The sequence below is a fragment of the Carassius auratus genome, chromosome 30, assembly GCF_003368295.1.
Source record: "Carassius auratus strain Wakin chromosome 30, ASM336829v1, whole genome shotgun sequence".
Taxonomy (NCBI): domain Eukaryota; kingdom Metazoa; phylum Chordata; class Actinopteri; order Cypriniformes; family Cyprinidae; genus Carassius; species Carassius auratus.
Window position 1 is genome coordinate 2,687,636 of NC_039272.1, and position 22,195 is coordinate 2,709,830.

General features: G+C 37.2%; 1 protein-coding gene across 2 annotated transcripts in view; it reads left to right on the forward strand.

Annotated features, from left to right (window-relative positions):
- The first annotated feature begins 1,371 nt into the window (after positions 1-1,371).
- LOC113048867 (teneurin-1-like) overlaps positions 1,372-22,195 on the forward strand; it is a 129,440-nt gene continuing 108,616 nt past the window's right edge. For both annotated transcript variants that reach the window (XM_026210779.1, XM_026210780.1), the window contains exon 1: positions 1,372-1,763. The gene's annotated coding sequence lies outside the window, so the exon portion shown is untranslated. The remainder of the gene's footprint in view (positions 1,764-22,195) is intronic.

Genomic DNA, 22,195 nt, shown 5'->3' on the forward strand with positions numbered 1-22,195 from the left:
GGGTTCTCTCTTGTGCTGATTGGATAGATTGTGTAATTACTGATGATGGACTGGCCATGTTAATTATCTGCGTGTGATCCTTGCAAAATTTGTCAATAAAACATCACTTATACACTTATTTATCTAGCACACACATAGTCCACACTTCAAATTTGCACATAATATACCTGTACATACAAAACTGTCTATCTGAATATACCTGCACATACAATTGTAAATGTGTATATTGTTATTCCTTATTTACTTGTTCTATTTTTATTTTTTTATCTGTGTTTTTGTTCTGTCGTTGTCATTCAGTTGCACTGCGGAAGCTTCTGTCATGAAAACAAATTCCTCGTATGTGTAAACATACCTGGCAATAAAGCTCATTCTGATTCTGATATTCTGTTTGACATCAAATCAGTTTTTATACTGCTCTTATTGAACATGAATGAGTTCGAGCTCACTTTGTGGCTGTCATTGGTGGTGTGAATGAGGCTTGAGGGATAGCCTATTATTGTTGACTTCTAAGAGTTTGTTTAATAATGCATTTAGAACCTTAAAAAAGATGCAACACATTGGAAAATGCGTTTATGTATACAGTATGATTTACTCTGACATATTGCTCCCGTTGAGTCATAGACATACGTATTGATGTCCAAACACAACAGATTTGTTTCCATTAAGTCTTAGAGCATATTGATCTCCCAGTGCAATCACACACACACACACACACACACACACTAATATCATCAAATTCCAATTATTCATGTACAGGTACTATATGAAATTTAATACACATAGACACACACACACACATTGTTTGTTTAATGGTGGAGACATTGTATCGACATTGTTTTTATAGAAAGCTAATTATATTTTCTGTCCCCAAACCTGACCTCAAACCGTCCTGCAGTTTTGCATTTTTATTAACATAATTATTTAGTATGTTTATTAATCATTTTCTTGTGCAATGGCTGGTACCCACATTGGAGGCGATTTAGGGATTTACTGGGATTTTGCTTGTGGGGATAAAATAGCTTGAGCAGTTTGTGTCAGGGCCCTTGCTTTTCCTGACAATATGAGAAAAGCAAGGGCCCTGACACAAACTGCTCAAGCACTCCGAAATGCATGAAGCAAATCTCTCTCTAAATAACTGCAATATGTTTTTAAAATAACTAGAGGTATTTTTCCAATAACATGTGTATTACTGTAGATGTTTATCTAAGTAGACCGCAAAACATATTCCTAAACGATTATTGACAGTGTTTATCCAGAGCAGCAGCGGTGTTATTAGGAAATCAGTCACACTCTGTGGATGTTTCCGCGGCGCGCGTTCTGGTCGGACTGAGATTGTGTTCGCAGCGTCGGCCGCTCGCGCCGGTAGACACGCGCCACCCGTTCCCCGTTCCTGCTGCCACACCCCCTTTCTCACGAGCGCTGAATGGTACGTCCCGGTGATGCTGAACGTGTCAGACAGTGAAAAATCCGTGAATACTTGAATTTGAATCCTAACCGTTCAGAACACGACGCTCTCTCCGCGTGCGTGTGCGCTTGTGTATATGAGCTGCCGCATCCCGTTTCACTCAGCATCCGCTCTCGCGCGTTTCCCGGTAACCGAGCACCGCGCTCCCGCCGCCTTACCGGAGCCACCGTCTCTCCGACCGAGGCGCTCTGCTTTCTGAAGGATAAACGCCAGGATTCGGTGCCGGAGCCTTTCCCCACATATCTAGCAGAGATTAAAAGAGGGATTTTACACTGAATCATGCTCAGCGTTGACGAAGGTAAGCAGCAGAAACGGTTCTCAGTAACTGCGTGTGTTTGTGGGTGTCATACGCTGAATACAGACGTGAATTCAGTTTCTCAAACGAATGACTGCGGTCCGTTGCGTAAGAAACGCATCTCTTTTTCTTTAAGGAGACCTTTAAGAAACGGAGAAACCGTTATGAGGCGGCTGAGAAGAAGCTCTGTCGTTTTTTCCTGCGCAGCACATCTGTGTAACTGATCCGAGGCTCTCCCAGCCCAGACATCCACAATCAGGCAGCCGTTAAACGGCTTTGGTTTCCATCCATCCGCCGAAACACTTTCTCGTTTTTAGAGTCGAGCTTTCCCGCCGTCACCGCGCGCAGATCATTCTTGACAGTATCGACTGGGCACGAGACACCAATTACGCGCTGCTTGTGAGCTTGACTGACTGAATGCGACCTTTACGGTCTTTTACTCTTTAATTGTGATAGATATTTCAACGAGTTATGTGCGAGAATACAGTGGACGGGTCTGAATGAGGAGATTTCACCGAGAACGGTTTCGCACACGAACGGGTCACCTGCACGTCTCGGCAATTGTACTGGTAAATATTTAGATTTGACGGGATTTTCTCAGATTTAGTCTCGAATACAGACCCACCCCACCAGCTGCTCGAATCCGGTGTTATTCATGTGTTGTTCTCCTCTTCTCCGTCAGTGTGTGTGAGTGTTCTGCGACATATCTGTGCATTATTCACTCAGGTGCCCTGGAGAGAAACCGCTGGTAACACTGGGAGAGTTTGTCGAGAGTTTAAGGGACCATGCTTTTGATTTATTTTTTATGATTATACCAGAGGAGAAGTGTTTGTACTGTAGTACTTATAACTGAACACCAAATAAATAATTTTGTGTTCTTGACGTTATAAGCAAAAATACCAGGGCACTCCCCTTATTTGCATAAATATATTCTTAAAACATATATAATTATAATGATTAACAGATCATTTTAATGTGAATTAAATAATGCTTATTAAAAAGGTTATTTGTTAATATAGCTTTTGCTTGTTATTTTACAGCTTTATCCTTCTGCAAATGAAAATCTAATTTAACATTTGCAGGGCCCCCTTTTAAATATTTTTCAGAAATTTGACAGACACACACTAAGAAACCACACAGAAAATATACATTTATTTGCATATATAAATAATGTAGTAATTTATTTAAACTTTATGTCTTTCTTTATAAAGAAAATGTATGCATTAAAACTCACCGCATTAAGGACAAATATTTTTACGCATATTTAGAGGCAGGCTTCAGCACATAGAAGACATAGTGCAAGTAATCTCCAAAAACATGATTAATTGGTTCAATTTTGCTACTTAATGTATAGGCTATTGCTCTCTATTTGCTTGCTGAGGAAAACTGATCTTTATGCTGTATTTTTAAGATTTTCTAACAATTTGCTTGCTGCAGATAGTTGGAAGTAAACAAGATATGTTTGCTATATTTCCCATCCCTGAACGTCACATAAAATCAGGGGAAGCGTGATTGGTGGTTTAATATGTCGCTCAGATGGCCAATTCCTTTCTGAATTGAGGGTTTTTTTAACAGATTAAGTATACACTAAATGTAATGCTAATGTTCTCTTGCTGGTCATACTAACAGTTTAAAGAGAGAGTAGCATTTGAGGTCCATTGCCAGTATCCATACCAGCGAGTTACAGCCCACTTCGAACTCTGACTTATACTAAACAGCATGTCTAAAAACAGTATGTGGGATGGAGGTATAATACATAATGTTTAGCTTGGTGCCAGTGCATTAGTGGATAAGAGTTTTTTTATTTATTACAACATAAATCCATAAATCCAAGTTTTGGGTTACAGAAATCACAGTAAGACTAATGTGCCGTCAAGGAAGACAGCCCAGGTCGCTCCAGGCGCATTATCTCAGCAAGTGGCTAACAGTAGGTTGTGAAAAGCAGGTGCTAAATGGCAACTATGAACATGCAGTATTTATGTGCTAGAAAATTGTGAGCATGTTGGTGCCAATAGCCTCGTGGTTAGTGTGCTGACATATAGTGCAACTGTGCTCACAGTGACTCAAGTTTGATTCCTGTCTCAAGGTCCTTTGCTGATCCCGCTTCCCTCTCAGTAATTTCCTGTCACCTCTCTACTGTCCTATGTGAATAAAAAGGTGTAAAAATAACTTAAAAATATGAAAATGGTTAGAGTGTGTGTTTGATATGTCAGTCTGCTGTAGGTGAATTAGCCTGAAATTGTTGTGACCTATTCTAAAGTCTCGTTATTATGGTAAAATATCTCTGAAATGCAAATCCTGACACTGCCTACTTTATTAGAAAATGCCACTGAATTGAATATAAAATGCCTTATTATTTGGCTGCTTTTTCTCTCCTGACCTTTTAATTAATATGTATGCCTTTCCATATTTTGTGAATTTCTATTACCAGGGATAACAAATATTAAGGGTCTGACTTGCGTTCTGGTAGCTAATTTCTTCATTTTGTAGCGATTGTTGGGATTGGGATCATCAGTCCAGAGCATTTAAGAGTTATTAACGTATCTGTTGATGACTCATTTAGACATTAATGCAATGGCATATTTGGCATTAGATGTTTATGCTACTCATATTCTCATCTACAGTATGTCTAAAAATATACGCTACAGCACACCTTTCTTTTACCCTTCCCTCTGTCCCTATCTTTGTCTCTCTCTCTCCTTATGATGTCGAGGTTTAGCAGGAATGGTAGCTACCCACGCTGGCATTAACCCCCTGCTATGCCTCACCCTCTTCTAACAATAGAGGTAAAGACCCGGAGGGGTTCCTGCCTGCTCTCCCATTCTCAGCAAATGCTACAGTACTGCGTTCAGCTTTCATTAACGCCACGCTCACTGAGAGAGAGCGAATTCTGAGAGTTCTTAGCTTTCTGACAGGCTCCACCGGCTTGGGAGGCTAATACATCATAGGCTTGCAGCTAGTTCAGCCCTGGGGTACTATTGTTCGACGTTTAACATTTATTAACCAACATTTTTTAGTAGAAAAAAAAAAAACTACTTGTTGGTACAGTAATCAATTGATTTTCAGTTAAAAAATAACCATTATCTAAACAATGCTGAATACATATTTAACAAATGCCTGAAGTCAGTTAGTGAGGTGTTGGTAGTAGTGTTTGACCAATATATCACCAAGGCCAATGATGTCCGATTTATCAGCCGATGTGCAGACACACAAGAGCACCCATCCTATGTCTTCATTAGTTTACTGTCTTGTTCAACAGTTCTGTCTAATAATAGAAAGGCAAATGCTGTTATACTTTTGAATATAAGTAATGCACATTTATATCTTTTGAACCCATTTAAATTTGAATTCATGCAGATTTCAGCTGAAAAGTGCATGTGAAAGGTCCAGTTTCATGTGGACAGGAGAGTTCAGCTGTCACTCGACACACATGATTGAACAACTTCAAATTAGAGCTGTGTGATATGGACAAAAAATACAGTTAACATTTTTTTGGTTCAGTATTTTGATTTCAATTTTAATCACAATTTAGAAAATATTTTCCTACACACTTTACATTCGTAAATGCATTTCTGTGTTTATGAAATGGAAACCTTTTTCAAAAGAAAACCAATTTTAACTTTATCTCAAAGCTGTTGACTAACAGCTGAAGCAGTTGTGGCTTTATTGATAATATGTGTGGGCACCATATCTTTAAATAAGTTATGTGTGATAAATTAATGGTATGTTTCCTCTTCCATCAAAAACAGCTATAAAGAAAACTCTTATCAAAACTTAAGGCTATGCTCACACGTAGTATCTTTTTTGAAACTGCCAGCATCTTTTTTACATTATAATTCTATGGAGTGAACCATGTTTTCAAAAAAGTCCTCAGCACTTTTTAAAAGTACCCTGCCGCCATCTATTTCTTCAGCTCAGAGCGTATTTTCAAGTTGAAATAAGTAAAAAAAAAAAAACCTTGACGTCAAACACTTTTTTTCAACAGCTGACCAATGACAAGCGAGTAGTGAGTTGTTTCCATAACAACAAAAACAACAAGAAAATATGAAGAATATGGCCGGTAAAGATAGATTGTTCTAGTTTAAGAAAACAAGGAGTTGTATGATATGAGCACAAAACTCGATCTAGTCTAAAATATGCCGCAAACCGTACATGCCGCTCCTGTATTCAATTATTGTATGCACCATACTGCTTCCTTCCTTGCATAATGTTGCACACCCCCAAACGTCGTTGTGAACCGATATTCTCCTCCCCGATAACTTTCAAAAGCCTATGCAAGGGGCAACTTTCAAAATAATTTTGTACCACATACTAATCTACTGTTGCAACTGTTATAGCAACAAAAGACGCCCTTTGCTGCTACTTGCAACCAAAACGCTGCAAGCTTTTTATTTTACTGAAAAAGCCTTTGTCAACTTTTTCTTGACAAAAAAGATGCCAAGTGTGAATAAGATATTATTAAAAAATATTAAAAGACCAAATTCGAAGAAGAATGCAAATCATTAACATTTTCTTTAAAATGGTTTTCTATGGGTGAAAATCTGCTTAATGTAAAAATATAGTTTTTCCATTTTGATTATGATGCCTTGATTTTAGCAGTAGATAGTGTTTATGATGAGAAATATGTGAGAAAATCCATGGTTGTTGTTTTAGGACAATAAGCCATGTTAAGCATTTAAGAATTTCCCCGATTTGATGTGTTATGCTGTTCTAGAAAACTACCTTTTCTTTACCCAAAATATAATGACTAGTGGAAAGATTAGGTAAACTACCTTCATTTAGCATTTAATCTCTCTGTTCTTCATAAACTGTGTTCATTTATCATTTAGTTATTAGTTTGTTTGCATAGCTGCCACTATGTAAATATGTCAGTTAATACCACAATACTGCCCTCTGACCATCACAAACTCACATAAGGCTTTGTCAAGTGATTTAGTGTCACAAGGGGGAATATATTGGACCTCATTACAGATTAGCCACCGTTGTCAACTGGCCTCAGCTTTGACATTAGCATGTTAGCACTACTCCCTCATGTCTGGATTAATACTGTACTGGAAACAGGGGATTAAGCAGCACTTTCCCAACCCAGATCTGCCAGTCACACAGCCGGTAATTATACCAGCAGAGTGTCTTTTGCTTAATACTTCAGTGCAGTTTAAAGCGCTGATGAGCAATAACCAGGGGACCAATCGCCAGTGTGTTTTGCTGCATATATCTAAATACTTCAAGATTATTCGGGCCTTATTAAGGTTAGAAAAGGCAATGGATTCAGCAAGGAGGAGTGGAAATTTTGGTTATAATTAAATTGTGAAACCTATTATTACACTAAAAGCTCAGCAGCAGCAGCAGGATGTTTATTTGCTTGTAGCTGTACGTTGAAAGGATAAATTATAATTTTATATGGATTGAAAATCTCAGCAATGACATTATTGTTGGTTCAGATCTTATGTATTTTCATTAGCTTCATTAGTATGTTCAAACTGTTTGAATTATTTATTCAAAATAATGAGGTTTACAGAGCAGTGTTCACAAGAAAACACTATTTACAGTTAGTAGAAAATGCAGAAGCACAGTACAGTAGCCCTTTCCTTAAATATAGATGCATGCTGGGACTCCGAGCTCTGGTCTTGGTTAATTATATTTCTGCCCCCCACCCATTCCTCTTTTTTTATCCTATTATCAGACACCAGTTTGAATCTCACTCCCTCTTTGCTTCCCCTATCCTCCTCTTATACACTCTTTACTTTGTAAGCCCCCCTTCTTTTATGCCGTTCATATAGATTGTAGTCTTTCTTAGAAAGGTGGTAATTTTCACAGTCTTGACCACCCCCCTTCCCCTTCCCAAACACACTCCATCTCAGTAACGGTGAGCTAAAAGTCCTTTCACATCCCACCATCTCAACCTTATTGTTTCTGTTTCTTCACATGCCTCTTATGTCCATCTGTTTTCTTCCTCCTTTTTGTCTGTACTTCATTATAGTTCTCAGCCTTATAGCTTGGGACTAATATTATCCCTGAGACTCTAGAGAAAACTGCAATGTCAGAATAGATGCAGAGTGTTTTATCATACAGTTTTGTGGCTTGGCTTTGGTGGTGACTGTTAATCACAGGATTATTTCCAATAGCTGGGTAGTGCCCTGTGAACTGGACTACACAGGCTGTTAATCTTAACGTCGTAAGTGAGATATCACTTGACATTGTAGCTGGTGAATATGTTCAGTTCAAAAGCATACAGCATATCAAAGATGTGTACCTCAATATGTGACTTCATACATGTGTGTACATGTGTATAAAGCAAAAGACATGTGACTGCTACTGTGCCATTATGATACCATTATGATTATGTTTCTACACATAAACATTGAGAAAACATAATGTACTCTAACCATTACCATCTGTCTATAGTAGGGATGCATGACATGTGACTAACATATTGGATTCAGCCAATATTAAAGATGTTTGTTTGTTTGTCTGTATTGGTTGATCCTAAATAATTGTTTGCTCATCATTTTTACATTTAAATTGCATTTAAGATTAATATTTAAAAGCCTTTGTAATGTTGTAACATTTCTTAATGTAGTCTTTAGTAAATATCTAAGTGAATATTTTTATAATCATGTACAAATTAAATCAATTCACCTGCAACATTTAGAAAATTAATTTACATATTTTTTTTATTCATTAGCCACAACATGAAATTATAATTAGCATTTTAATATTGTGTTTCCCTAACATCAATGGTTTAGAGTGTAACATTTCAAACTACATAAAATATATATAAATAACACGCATTAATGTATTACATGTTTTTATATTTGAAAATTTGGAATAAGTGAACTTATTACACTACCCTTGTATAGGGTAGTAGTATGGTAGTAAACATTGTATAGTCCTAAAGACTTTTGAGAAGACTGATGTCATTCTGAATGCACAAAATTCTCAGAATTCCAGAACACAGAATCTCAATTTAGTTTTTATTTTTTTATGTTTTATTTGTTGATGTTTTTTAAGAGAACATTACATACCTTGTTCAATTAGACTAATTCATTATACGAACTGTCTTCCTCTAAAAATAAGCCCTAGAAGTGTGTGATAAATGAGGTTTCTGAGGCACCCTCATTAAGTCTCCGATATGTGTGAGTTGAGAAGCATGGACCCTCATCTTTCTTATTGTCTTCCTCCAATATGTGAATAATGTGAGTAAGATTGAGCATGTAGAACATGTCTCAGCGATGACCAGATTGACCGAGTGGCCGCGCTCAGTGGAATGATTATATTCATGTTTTTAGATTTTTCACTCCTGGATATTTGATATGCATGAAAACCCACAACACATTTTATTTTACGTGATGGAAAGCAAATATTCTCTGTCTACGCTGCTTTATCCTCCAGCACAAACATATTATGTCTGAATGATATTTAACATATGTCACAGCAGACTGTAAAAATGCTTTTTCTATTGGTTTAACCTTCTGTGCGTTTTACCCTTACTATGTGAATGTATTGCATTTTGTATTGTGCGCCCTGTTTTTGATAGTTGGCAAATTGGAAACAGTAATGTATCTATCTATCTATTTCTGTTAATTTACACATTTCTAAAGGACTAAAAAGGCATAATATGTTGGCAAAAAAGTGTCATCTCACTCCATAGGTCAGGCTACACATTTCCATCCATTTTATAAAGGTTACGCTGCCTTTCAGCACAATGGGTAAAAAAGACGCATTGTCCAGCTCGAGCGCCCATAACAGTGCCCAGCAGACATGGCCGTACAGCTTGATTTAATTACACATTTTACATTGCAGGTTTTGAGTAATTTACATACTGATGAGACATTTTAGAATATATTCTTATTCTAATCAGCAGACTCATTTGCAAAGTAAGAAACATCATACAGCAGGGTGCCGTGGCTGGTTACTTGTCATTTATCAGACGCTTTTATCCAAAGCTGCATACAGAACGCTAATTTCAGGAGGGACCTGGGGTCAGGTGTCTTGCTCAAGGGCACCACACTGACGATGGGTCACAGTAACCTTCGAGAGTGAAGCTGTCCCCTGCTGAGGTGTGAACCTGCAGCCCATCTACAGTAAGCAGGTTGTCCAGCTCAGTGGAGAGGTGACAGGAAATCATAGGAATAAGTGGGTGGATTGTGTCTGGAACTGACAAAAGATGGATTGAACCCTTCAGGTAGTACTGTATCTCTGGCAATCACTTCAAATTGTTAATGACACACCAGGAGTTTTCAGCAGGGGGTCTGTGACCCCTAGGGGTCCTTGATGGCACTGCTAGGCTCTGCCAATTATTGTTTTATCTTATATATAAAAAGGGATTAAGAAATAGTTCAGTTTAAAATGAAAAATCTGTCACTTATTCATTCTCATTTTGTTCCAAAACCTATATTAGTAGCATCCTTTCTTGTCTGTAAAATGGAAGTCAGTATGATCCAGTGTTGTTTTGCAACCCTTTATTGCATACAGAGAAACAAAAAAACATGAAAATATATTTTTTTGCTCCAAAGAAAGAATTGCCTAGATTAGGAAAAACATGCAGGTGAATAAATGACAAGCTTAACAAAGCTAATTTGAAGAAGTTGCAGACGCTTAAAAAAAAAAAAGTATAATTAAAATATACAAGTATATGACTCATGGTAATTATTAATGGCTTTCCAATGTAAGCACCATCACATGTATGAGTATGTAAATGCATTAATAGAGCACCATATGTACTTTTGAAATCTGGTTTAGTGTGCCTAAATAAGGTGATATTGAAGTAATTTATCACTGTGATTGTAAATATTAAATCCTTGATGATTCTCTTAGCTGATACACACACTTGTCATTTTCTAATGCCGAGCATTTGCTGTAACAACCATTTCTTAAAGAAAGCTCTCTGGCTGCATTGATGAAGCCCATTGAGTGATTAATCAAGCACATGGGCAGATTTTTGTCACAACACAGTCCTCTAATCTGAAGTTCTTGAGCCAAGCTGTAATTTAAGTATGATTGGGTTTTAGTGCGTTGAGATGATTAGGCGTTTGGGAAAGAGTTTGCTATCAGTGAGACAGCCTTTAAAACGGGCCCTGTCAGGCTCTCATCTGTGCCACTGCAGGTGCTTTGTTAACCTATAATAAGGGCACTTGAACGGCTCACCTCAAGGCCAGACTCCAACTGGCCACCTGTTGTGGAATGATTAGGGGTAATTGTAAGTATGTGTGTGTGTATGTGTGTGTGTGTGTTTAAAGAAGCCTTAAGCCTGTAAAGCCCTCACCTAATCACCTGTAACTGCTAAGCCAAAGATCTGTGACTGATTTGTGTGTGAGATCCAAAGCCCGGTAGACCTGATCTGATTCCACTGACGTTCTGTTTCCCTTCAATGCTTCTGACATGGTTTCTGTTAAGAAAGCTTAGCCTTCTGGACCATAACAAATATTTTATTACAGTTCTTTTCATTTAATTTGCTTCATTTCCTCTAGCTAAAGTCAGTTTTCCCAATGCACTCACAAAAATGTTTGGCAGTTTCGGTATTCCTTCTCACAAATTAGCAAATTTGCTTAATGCAAAGTCTGCATTATAAAGACACTTTTGTGTTTGGGTCCCTTTGAATTGATGTGACCTCACAACAATGACACCCTCAGTTTCTATGGCAATGACATCAGTAGCGATGTCACTGTGATCAAGCTGAGAAAATGCAAACAGCTGAATAATTTAAAAAGTCATTTCACAGCACCTAATCAGAGGGGTCGCCAGTGAAAAAAAATGTAAGAGAAAATATAAAACCATCTCGCTGAAACATTGTTCACTTGATTTTGTCACTGGCCTCATAAAGCTGCTCATTTAAATTTCATATTCTGTATTATTTAATAAATATATATTTTCACATTCTGCTGCATAATTAATGAAACAGTGCTCTTTTTGTCTTCATCCAGCATGTTATTTTGTAGAAATGTGGCAGTGTTGAAATATCACGTCATGAAATTCTATTAGTCTATGAATTTTTGTCAGAGACACCATTTGCATGCTTGACATTAAGTGTTTTTGTTGTTGTAGAGATTATTATGAATGTGTGCCGGGAATGAGGACATTCACTGAATGAAGCACATCAGGGTCACGGTGGAAACGCTTCAGAGAGGTGTTTATTTAGTATTAAGAGACCGATCAGACTGAAGAGGTTTTGGAGTAGCCGATGGGTCAGTCTCTATCTTGCTAGAGTGCACTGATAGTGCTCTATGGGAGCTCCTTGCGTGTCTGTACACTCGTCAGGAGTTCTCCAGGAGATGGGGGTTGAGGAGGCGGAACAAGAATTTGGAGTGTCTCTGAGAGACTGTGTATTTGGACGCCTCATCTTAGACCTCATCCATTTCTGTTAGATTGGAGGAGAGGAAGAGAGCGGCAGTACTTGTCGCCCTGTGTAGCCTTAGCCTAGCGAGCATGAATCGACTCCAGCTGTGCTGCGTCTTCAGTTTTCAGCTGTGTGTTGTGGTGCTGTCCAAGGTGCTAATGGAGTGTCTGTCCTGGAAGAGCTCTCTGATTGGTGCACAGAGAGTTTGATTTAACATGACTTTCTTCTGATTAGAGTGTGAGTAGCTTTGCATAAAACATCTAGGTTTGAACAGTATTAGTTATTAGCTGAAATTAGAGATTTAGTTTTTGATATAGGTTCATTTAAAAACATCAAATAAAACAAAGTTCTGTTCAGCATGGGTGCATTAAATTGTGGATGTGAAAGCAAAGACTTTTGCATTGTTACTTTTTTCCATATTAATGATGATAACATGTTTTTAATGATGTCTGAAGGAACATGTGACAGAAGAACTGAAAAATGGCTGCTGTTTAACATTGTAACAATAAAAAAACTAAAAAAAAAATAATAAACTGTTTAACCTTGTAACAATAATTCACAATATTGCTGTTTTACTGTATTGTTGATCAAATAAATGCAGCCTTGGTGAGCATAAGAGACCTCTTTCAAAACCATAAAATCTTTTGAACGGTAGTTTGATACTGAGTATATATATGTTAGCTTACATTGAATATTTATTTGTACATTATCATTACTTTTGCTGCCCTCTAACACACACATAATCTTTAAAAACACTAATGATTTGACAACACTGTTAAATGTAAAATTTTGCAAATCCCAAAATGAATAACTTTTTTTAATATATTGTATTACAGTGTTGAGTTCAAGTCCACCTTGTCTAGTCCCAGTTGATTTCAAGCCCTGTTTATTAATTTCTTGTTAACTTAATTTTATGTTGTTACTTATCTTTCATGCTACACATGATTTGACTGTCGCAGTTATGTCAGAGTGCCAATTTTGAGCACAAGTCAGAGTACCCCAGTTCTACTGTACAATATATAACATTGCAATGCCTGAATTCACTAGTAGCATTTTAAATAATTGTTTTTAATTTGAATTTTAGTCAAAATGGTTTATAATTTTAATATCAACCATTTATTCACCATAACATTCAAAAATTAGTAGCTTATCTGCCAGAATTCAATTAATATTGGTGCGTTCCTAGAAATAATGAGTTTTCAAATGAAAACGTTCATCTTCTTTAACATGAGGGAATGCTACAGGGAAAAAGAGAGATAGAAAGCAAATATAGTCTCACAGTGAGAGAGCTTTTTAGGCTGACATGAGCTTTTTATACAAATGAATCTGTCAACAGCTTTTAGTTTTAAATGTGTTTCATAATATTATTTAACATTGAGTTTTCTTCCAAAGTGTCCACTGGGATAAAAACAGAGATGAAAATTATATTTTTCCAAAATAGCTCTAAACTCACTCCAGTTTATGAAATTATTGACATATTTATTTCGAACCTCATGAGATCGAGGCTGAGAGGACAGTGCTGTAAGATAGATCTGAAATTCAATCTTAATTGAATTGGCTCATTATATGAAATTCAGCAACATTATGCTACATGCAGAAAGAAGTTATTCACAAATGTGAAGGAGTATGAGTTGGTTTCAAAATGTTTAGAAGGTTAAAAATGCTTAAACTTGAACCACTCTCATTCCAAAACCTCTGGCTTCTCAGTAACATATGAACGGCTGAATTTATGAAAGCATTTATGGCCAGACTTCTAGAGCGAAATGTCTAAGCCTGTGATTTGTAGAGGTTGTAGATGGTTTCCAGTCCATCATATGAGTAGAAGTACATGTGGAGAAAAAAAAAGAAAAGAAAAAACCTGCGATTTGCTGCAGGCGGTGGTAAATGCAGCTTGTATTCAAACATTTGAAAATGTCCAAGGTGTCAAACAGGAGCGTTTCCAAAGGTGATTTACGCATTAGAAATATGAGGTCCCTCATCTTCCTGCCTCTGTCAGTGACTTTTGTCGCAGGGTCTTTTAGATCAATGCAGAACTGTGAAACTCAACAAAGACAAATTATGGAAAGGGATCTCATTTGCGATACGCCGCAAGGAGGGGAACTTCATTTATGAGCAGAATTAATAAACGCATTTGGAATTTGAATCGGAACATCCCCACGGGCTCTGGATTCTAAACATTCCATTAGTTTGCCGGAATGCTGTTGCTCTCAGATAAACGGACTCAGCTGCAACCGAGTTTATTTATTCCTGTCCACCAGCTCGTAGAGATACGCCACTCGGAGGAGGTGCTGCGGTTGTGACATTAGTATGCAGGTCTGGCACGATTGGGCTGGTGATTAGCTTAGCGGGTACTGATCCGCACCGGTAATGTGGCGAATGAGGGTTCGGTCCCAGGTGAGTGTGATCCATGAAGTGGAGAGTAACTGAGATCACAGTGCTGTTCTATTACCATTGAGCCCTTGAGCAGGACTCCAAACCCATGGAAACTCCAGAGGCACTGTCTCTGCAATTAGTGTACTGTCACTTCAGATAAAAAATCTCTAGTTAATGGTTCAGGTAGATGGTCTGACATGAGCAACACAACTGAGAATCCTGCTCTGGGTAAAAGGAGCTGGGTAATATCTTCGATGCATGACTGAACAAAACAATGGTGCGAGTTTGTTCTCTTCACTGTTAAAAGCATGCGAGTTGCACAGGGTGGGGTGCTATAATGAACTGTTTTTTTGCTTGGTGAACCTGTAGGCAGATGCACTTCCCGTGTTCTGCATTCTCCACTAAAGACTTGTAATTTTGTACGTTTGTATTCTCATGTTGATGTTGTTTGTACGTTTGGTGGTTGGACTTGTTTGTGTAGGTATGTATGCAACCCCCTACTGTTTTTGCTCATCTTAACCAATCTCCTGAGAATAACTTGATCGCTCGTCTCTCCCGTTTTTCACTGTTTCTCTCTCCCTCTCTTTCTGAAATGCTAATTTATCCCTCACTCGTTCTTTGGTTCTGTCAGAGTGGGTGCGTAGGAGGGAGAAATGGCTTCTCGGGGAGAGGGGATAAACGCTGGTCTGAGATCAGTAAAATGGAGACATCTGGTAATAAGAATGACTTTCATATGGCACTGAGACCTCGCTATATGGAGCTTTTTTTTAATTGACGCATTGAAAGTTTTTCCAAAGCAGACTTCCCCCAGGCCCAAGATACACTTTGTTTTCCAACATTGAAAATCACTCCATATTCGTGTTTTGTGTTTTTTTTAACCTGGTTTAAAAAATTCACTACTGTGCCAGGGTGTTTCAGATATGTGTTTTTCGAAAGGTAGCAGTTTTGGGGCAGAGTTTCATTAGGACAATTTATTGAGTATTTCAGAATGCAGGAGTTCATAGCTGAATAAATACCAGAATGAAAGAGGCTGTCCCAGTCTGTCCCCAAGCATAACGGTCACCTCAGATTCCAGATCTCATGAAGGAGAATCGAGTTTGAAGGATGGTTTTCCAGAGAAGCCAGATGTGATGTATATGTCACCGTGTCCTTTAATTAGTCAGCAAAGATAAAAAAAGAAAGGTGTTATTGCTGCACTCCTCTGCTCTCTAGTCTTGGTGAGAGTCAATTCAAAACAAGTAATGAAAGAACAATTGAGAAAGAAATGAAAAGGTATTGGAACAGAAATGGCAAGAAACGATGATCGGAGACAAAGGGAGAGTGTCATAGGAAGAGAGGAAGAAAGAGAGAGAGAAAGCTTTTCAGGTTGACCGTGACAAGGTGAGAGATAATGATAGAATCCAAACCCTAGAGAGAACTGTGTGTGTGTGTGTGTGTGTGTGTGTGTGGTATTGGGGCTGATATTCATCATCACTGGTCAGGTGTGTATGACTTTAGTCACTCTTTTGTCTTGAAGGCTCCCAATGAAAACAGGAATTGAGAAAAGTTTAAGGGAAAAGCACATAGGCTATAGGTCAATCTCTCTCAACACACATACAGATTCTGACCGTTTTTTTGTCAAGTGTTGGTGGCTTGTTATGGTTGTCGATTATGGCTGTGTCTTGTGCTCGCTCAAGCGAGGGAGAAGAACTTAGTGCACAGAGACAGTGAATACAGAGGAAGAGAGAAGGATTTGGCTCTGGGTCAAAACTCAAACTGTGTTTCAACTCACTTAGACAAGCATGCCTGTTTAAAACCTCTCTAATCTGATCTCTCTGGAAATATTACTTTTGAGTAATTATTGTACTTTAAGCTTCAAGCTGTGTATTCATTTTGTATGCAGATCTGGACATAAATATAGATATTTTTTTTACCTAACCCTAACACTTTTTTTTGCAATATCATGAATATTACAGTAATTTTTAAAGTGTTTCTTATTGGAATTAATAACGATTTGTAATTCAATGCCACAGAATCAAGTGTATTATATTATTATACAGATTTTAAATTGTATGGTTTAGTACGATATACATGCATGTAAATGCTGATTTTTTATATTATTTTATTGTGCATGCAAATGCGTGTTCTGTGAAGTTAACAACAATTTGGATAATTTCATCACTGTTATTATTTTTTGCTATTTAATCATTAAGCTTTTTATATGTACTTATATATTTTTTTTTTCTGAAATTATGTAAATTGAAAATAACTGTTTCATTGTGAATATAGCAAACATTTCAGAGCCTTATCATTTATTTTTTTATATAATGCATTTATAAAGCTTTTTCAATTATAAATGTGATGCAGACATTCATAAATCTTTTTTCAAGGTTTAATCATGACTAGGCATTGATCTTTACTAGGCTTTTGGTAAAGAATAAAAATGTTATTGCGATATGTATTATAGTATTTTTTGTGTGATTTAATTGATTTTTATTGTGTATTTTTTATAATCCCATTCTGAGGGATTTCTGTGTGATTGTACATTTTTGTAACCAATCAGAGCGCAGCAGGCTCAGTTTCCTTTGAGCTGCGTTGTTTAGTAAATCACTCTATTGACATGCACACCTGCTGGATGAGAGTGTAAAGATGGAGATCACACCCAGCGACATCTAATAATAATGTGCAAAAGTCAAACCCCAGGGAGCAGAAGAGTTTCCTCCCAGCATTCTCTGCCCGCAGGTGCGCGTCCCCACCTGCCTTTTAATATGAGGCCACTCCGATTCAAACAAGCCGGAAGAAGCATTGTCTCATTAATCTGGAGTGCTCCAATAATTCTAGGTCTGGGTTGCGATAGTTATTTGCTTACCGCTTAGTATCAGATTGGCAGAAGTGATGTGATCGGTTCTCTGGTGGAAATGAGATTTGCATGTTTTGTGCTTATTTACTCTCGAACATTATCAGCGGGCCAATGAAGGAAATTGGCTTTTTATTATTGCAAAGGTTTATGGATTTATGTCATTAGTAGCGACACCTGCAAACTCTCTCAGTTCATACTCGCACTGTAGACGAAGAGAGGGGAAAAAACAAGAGAAGGGGGAGAGACTGATTTTCTCCTCATGCTCCTTATCAGCACTGAAGTGTTACGTTCAGCCCACAGAGAGACAGACAGCAAGAATAGAGTCTAATTAAGTCTCTTAGTGATCAAAAAGTGTGCGACTGTCTCCAGTGTGAATGACTCACACACATCAACACACTCTCTGTCACTTCATCTCTCTCCGTGGCTTTTCTTTTGTTAGCCCTAACAAATTAGCATTTTTTAGATGTTGCCTTTATGGCTGCCTAAACCGAGCACAGTGTGTGTGTGTGTGTGTGTGTGTGTGTTTGAGCATTGACTCCTACATTTTTTACCTTGTCAGCAATTTCACAATTGGAAGCAAAAAATCCTATTTGTCTGTTGCTCATCAGGGGACTCTATACAGTATGTGTGTGTGTTTGTGCGTGTGTGTATGACACACATTGCATCCCTTTCATGTATGAATCGGCATGACTGCCTTCAGAATGATCAGAGGCCGACGTCCGGTGATTGAAGGGGAATGTGGCACAAATGGAGCCGTGTGTCCTTCTGACCAGAAATGAAAGCCAGTCGCAAAACACCATTGAAGCCTGCCCTCAAAACATACACACATACAAATTTGCATACCTTTCAGACATATTTTTCTCTTTCTGTGCTCTCCCCTGCTGCTACAAACAAACACTCAGAGACAGTATAAAATGTTTTCCCCGCTCATTATTTATTCTAATTCAAACATAATGATGCCAGCATATATTATAGGCTACTAAGAAGGCACACACACACACACACACATCATGTGTTGGCCTAGTTCTGATCATAATGTTTGGCTAGTGATGAATGCTGGATTCTCTGTTTACAGGATTAGTCCTGTAGGGGGTGTGTGTATACATGAATGTCTTTGTGTGTATGTGTGTGTGCGAGTGCGTGTTAGATAAATGATAAGTGATTTAACAGTAGCCAAACAAACAGATGTTCCTCATCTGAAAGGAGTGTGTGTGTGTATGTTTACAGTATGTCTGTACCTTTTGATGAAATGATTTCGTTGTAAATCATTGAGCGCCAATAATAATAATAATAATTATTATTATTTAATTGAATATAAATTACATTTTAGATATATTACAGAAAATAGCTATTTTAAGTTGTGTAATAAATGTAATAAATTAATTCATTATTATTTAATTAATATTTCATTACTATTTTTGTTTTTAAATGCAGTAAATAAATGCAGCATTGCCTTTGAGAGCATTTACGGGCCTTTACAGGCGTTGTGTGTGTGTCTGTTTGTGTGTCATAAAGGCCTGTGTATGTGTATAAACATTTTAAAGGGGGGGGGTGAAATGCTATTTCATGCATACTGAGTTTTTTTACACTGTTAAAGAGTTGGATTCCCATGCTAAACATGGACAAAGTTTCAAAAATTAAGTTGTACGTTTGACGGAGTATTTCTGTTCCAAAAATACTCCTTCCGGTTTGTCACAAGTTTCGGAAAGTTTTTTTCGAGTATGGCTCTGTGTGACGTTAGATGGAGCGGAATTTCCTTATATGGGTCCTAAGGGCACGTCTGCCGGAAGAGCGCGCGCTCCCGTATAGCAGAGCACTGAGAGCACAACAGACTTCACTGATCAGAGCGAGAGCATCGCGAAATTTCACAAAAGAAGTGTGTTTTTGGTTGCCAGGGCAAGACAACCCTGCACAGATTACCAAAAAAAAACAGCATTAAGGGACCAGTGGATGGAGTTTATTTTTACAGAGCATCAACGGAGTTGTGCAAGTGTTTTTGTTTGTTCCCTGCATTTCGAAAATGCTTGTTTTACAAACAAGGCCCAGTTTGACGACAGATTTGCACATCGTTTATTTCTTAAGGATGATGCAATCCCAACAAAAAGGGTCACGATCGTGTGTTGGAACCGCAGGCGGTGAGTAAAACTGCTTCAAATATCTCTGTGTTGTTAACTTAGCTATCGGCACGTAAGCACATCAAGTAAACAACATGCGATGTTGTCATCAAACTGCACTTTCCACATGTAAAAAAAAAAAAGACGACAAAGTGGAACTTAGTCATTTTCCAAAACCGCTAAGCAAATATATACAGTTTCAGTAAATACCACATAGAGACATCGTTGCTGCTGCTGCTCTTGTTAAATTAAAGCCTCTGGATCTGATTCTGGATCATAAATATATGCTGAATCTGACTGTTAGCCATGGTTTGTTTTGGTTGGTTTTGTCCTCACGGTGTCACAGCTTCCAAACGCTCTCAACACAAAAGCTTACTGGTGCTCGTGATTCTTTAGCTCCGCCCACACGTCACGCCTCCAGCCGGTCGTGTTTTTCTGGGAAAAATCGGTACAGACTATCTTTCTCTTATGAATATAATAAAACTAAAGACTTTTTGGAGTTATGAAGGATGCAGTACTACTCTATAGGTACTCAAGATTAACAGGATATTGAGTGAAAACAAGCATTTCACCCCCCCCCCCCCCTTTAAACATTTTAAAGACATTATAGTAAATTAGTGTAGTGGTGTTGTTAATAGACTACATGTGTTAAACTGTATTTATTTAAGGTTTTCTTAGGAAGAACTAAATATTAGATGAACATTATTCCAGCAACTGTGTGAAGTGTTATCACAGTGACTGAAATATCCGGACTTGTCATTTCTTATAGGACAAAACAATCTGTATTGTATTCTTTCTTTATTTATGTGTTAACTGTCCTTTGCCATCTCTCATTGTGTGTGTGTGTATGTGTGTGCTTTCACTTGATGCTTTTGTCAGAGTGTGGGATTCATAATTCATAATCTCGGTTAGCAGCATCACTCACTGTGAAGGACCTTTCTTTTGTATTTAAAAACCTGTCTTACTGGCTTCTGTCCCCCTCTCTCTCTGTGTGTCTCACGCTCTGCTTCTCTCGCCACATTCGTGATTAACCCTCATGCTCAGCAAACCCAAACACCTACACTCTCCATATGTGTCCGGCTCACTCTCCACTGGATATCAATTTATTTTAGTTCAGGCTTTATTCAACATTTGCGTAATGTCATTGGAACATTGGATTCGTTTTTGCTCAAAAACAACGATGCAATAACCATTTATTATATGTATAAATAGGAATAATGAAATCAGTTTTGATAAACTGCTTGATAAACTCTCTCTCTTAGACTCACGTACACACACACTTAAAAAGAGAAACGTTTGTTTTGAGCTTGAGCAGAGCTGACAGTTTTTGAAGGACAAGCTTTTAGCTCTCATATCACTCACTCACACACACACACACACACACGCACATCAGCTAAATGGGGCTGTGTGCCACTGCAGTGTGTGTGTGTGTGTGTGTGTGTGCGTGTGTGTGTGTGTGACGGAGCGTTTTCACTTGAGTCGCAGGCCAGAATTAGAAACACTTCAGAAAAGCCCTCCAGAATGAGCACACCCAGATACTTTAGCCTAACAGGATTGAGAGAGAGAGATAGAAAGAGAGAGATGGGGTGGTGAGGTGACAAAAGCATTTAGATACACAAGAGTATAGAATGCCATTAGTGAGAGAGAAAGAGAGAGAGAGAGAGAGAGAGAGAGAGAGAAGTAGATGGTTGGAGAGGTAATGAATGTGAACATGAATACTGAGTACCTTTATTGATATTAGAATCATTTGATGCCATCTCTGGCACTTCTGTTCTGGTTTTCATGATAAAGCAGCACATTTTCATCTGCTGAACAGCAAAGAACATAAGAACATCAAACTAATTATTTTAAAATATAATACAGTAATATTGTGATATATTACAATTTAAAATAACTTTTTCACCGTTGACAACAGTGTTTTTTTATTTTTGTGGAAACATAATTTAATACACTGAAAAAAAGAGGTGTAGTCTTTTCACTTAGGCTAGTACACAAACATCTATATATATCTATATATATATCTAAATCTACGTATATCTATATCTATCTATCTATCTATATCTATCTATATCTATATATATATATATATATATATATATATAGATATATATATATATATATATATATATATATATATATATATATATATATATATATCTATATATATATATATATATATATATATATATATATATATATATATATATATATATAAATATATAAATATATAGATTTAGATAAAGATATAGATATATAGATATATAATATTATATTATTATTTTAGTGTAAAACGTTCATATGGGACAGCAAAATGTATTTATGTTGATTATTCATACAATGGGCTATATATTAAACATTTTATTATATAAATTAACTATATTTATTTTATGATGTCTAAAATGTACAAAGAACACTACAAATGTGAGTACTGTGTAATGATGTAAGTTCACAAACCTAAACTACCCAACATGGTCCCACTTTATATTAGGTGGCCTTAACTACTCTGTACTTACATTAAAAAATAAGTACAATGTACTGATTGTGTTCATATTGTATTGTAAAACACTTTTGCTGCTATTGAGGTGGGATAGGGGTAAGGTTAGGGAGAGGGTTGGAGGTATGGGTAAGTTTAAGGGTGGGTTAAGGTGTAAAGTATGGGTCAACAGTGTAATTATAAATGTTATTGCAGAAATTAAAAACAGATATAATTACATGTAGTTTTTTTTATAAATATAAGTACAATGTAAAAACATGTATGTACACAATAAATACA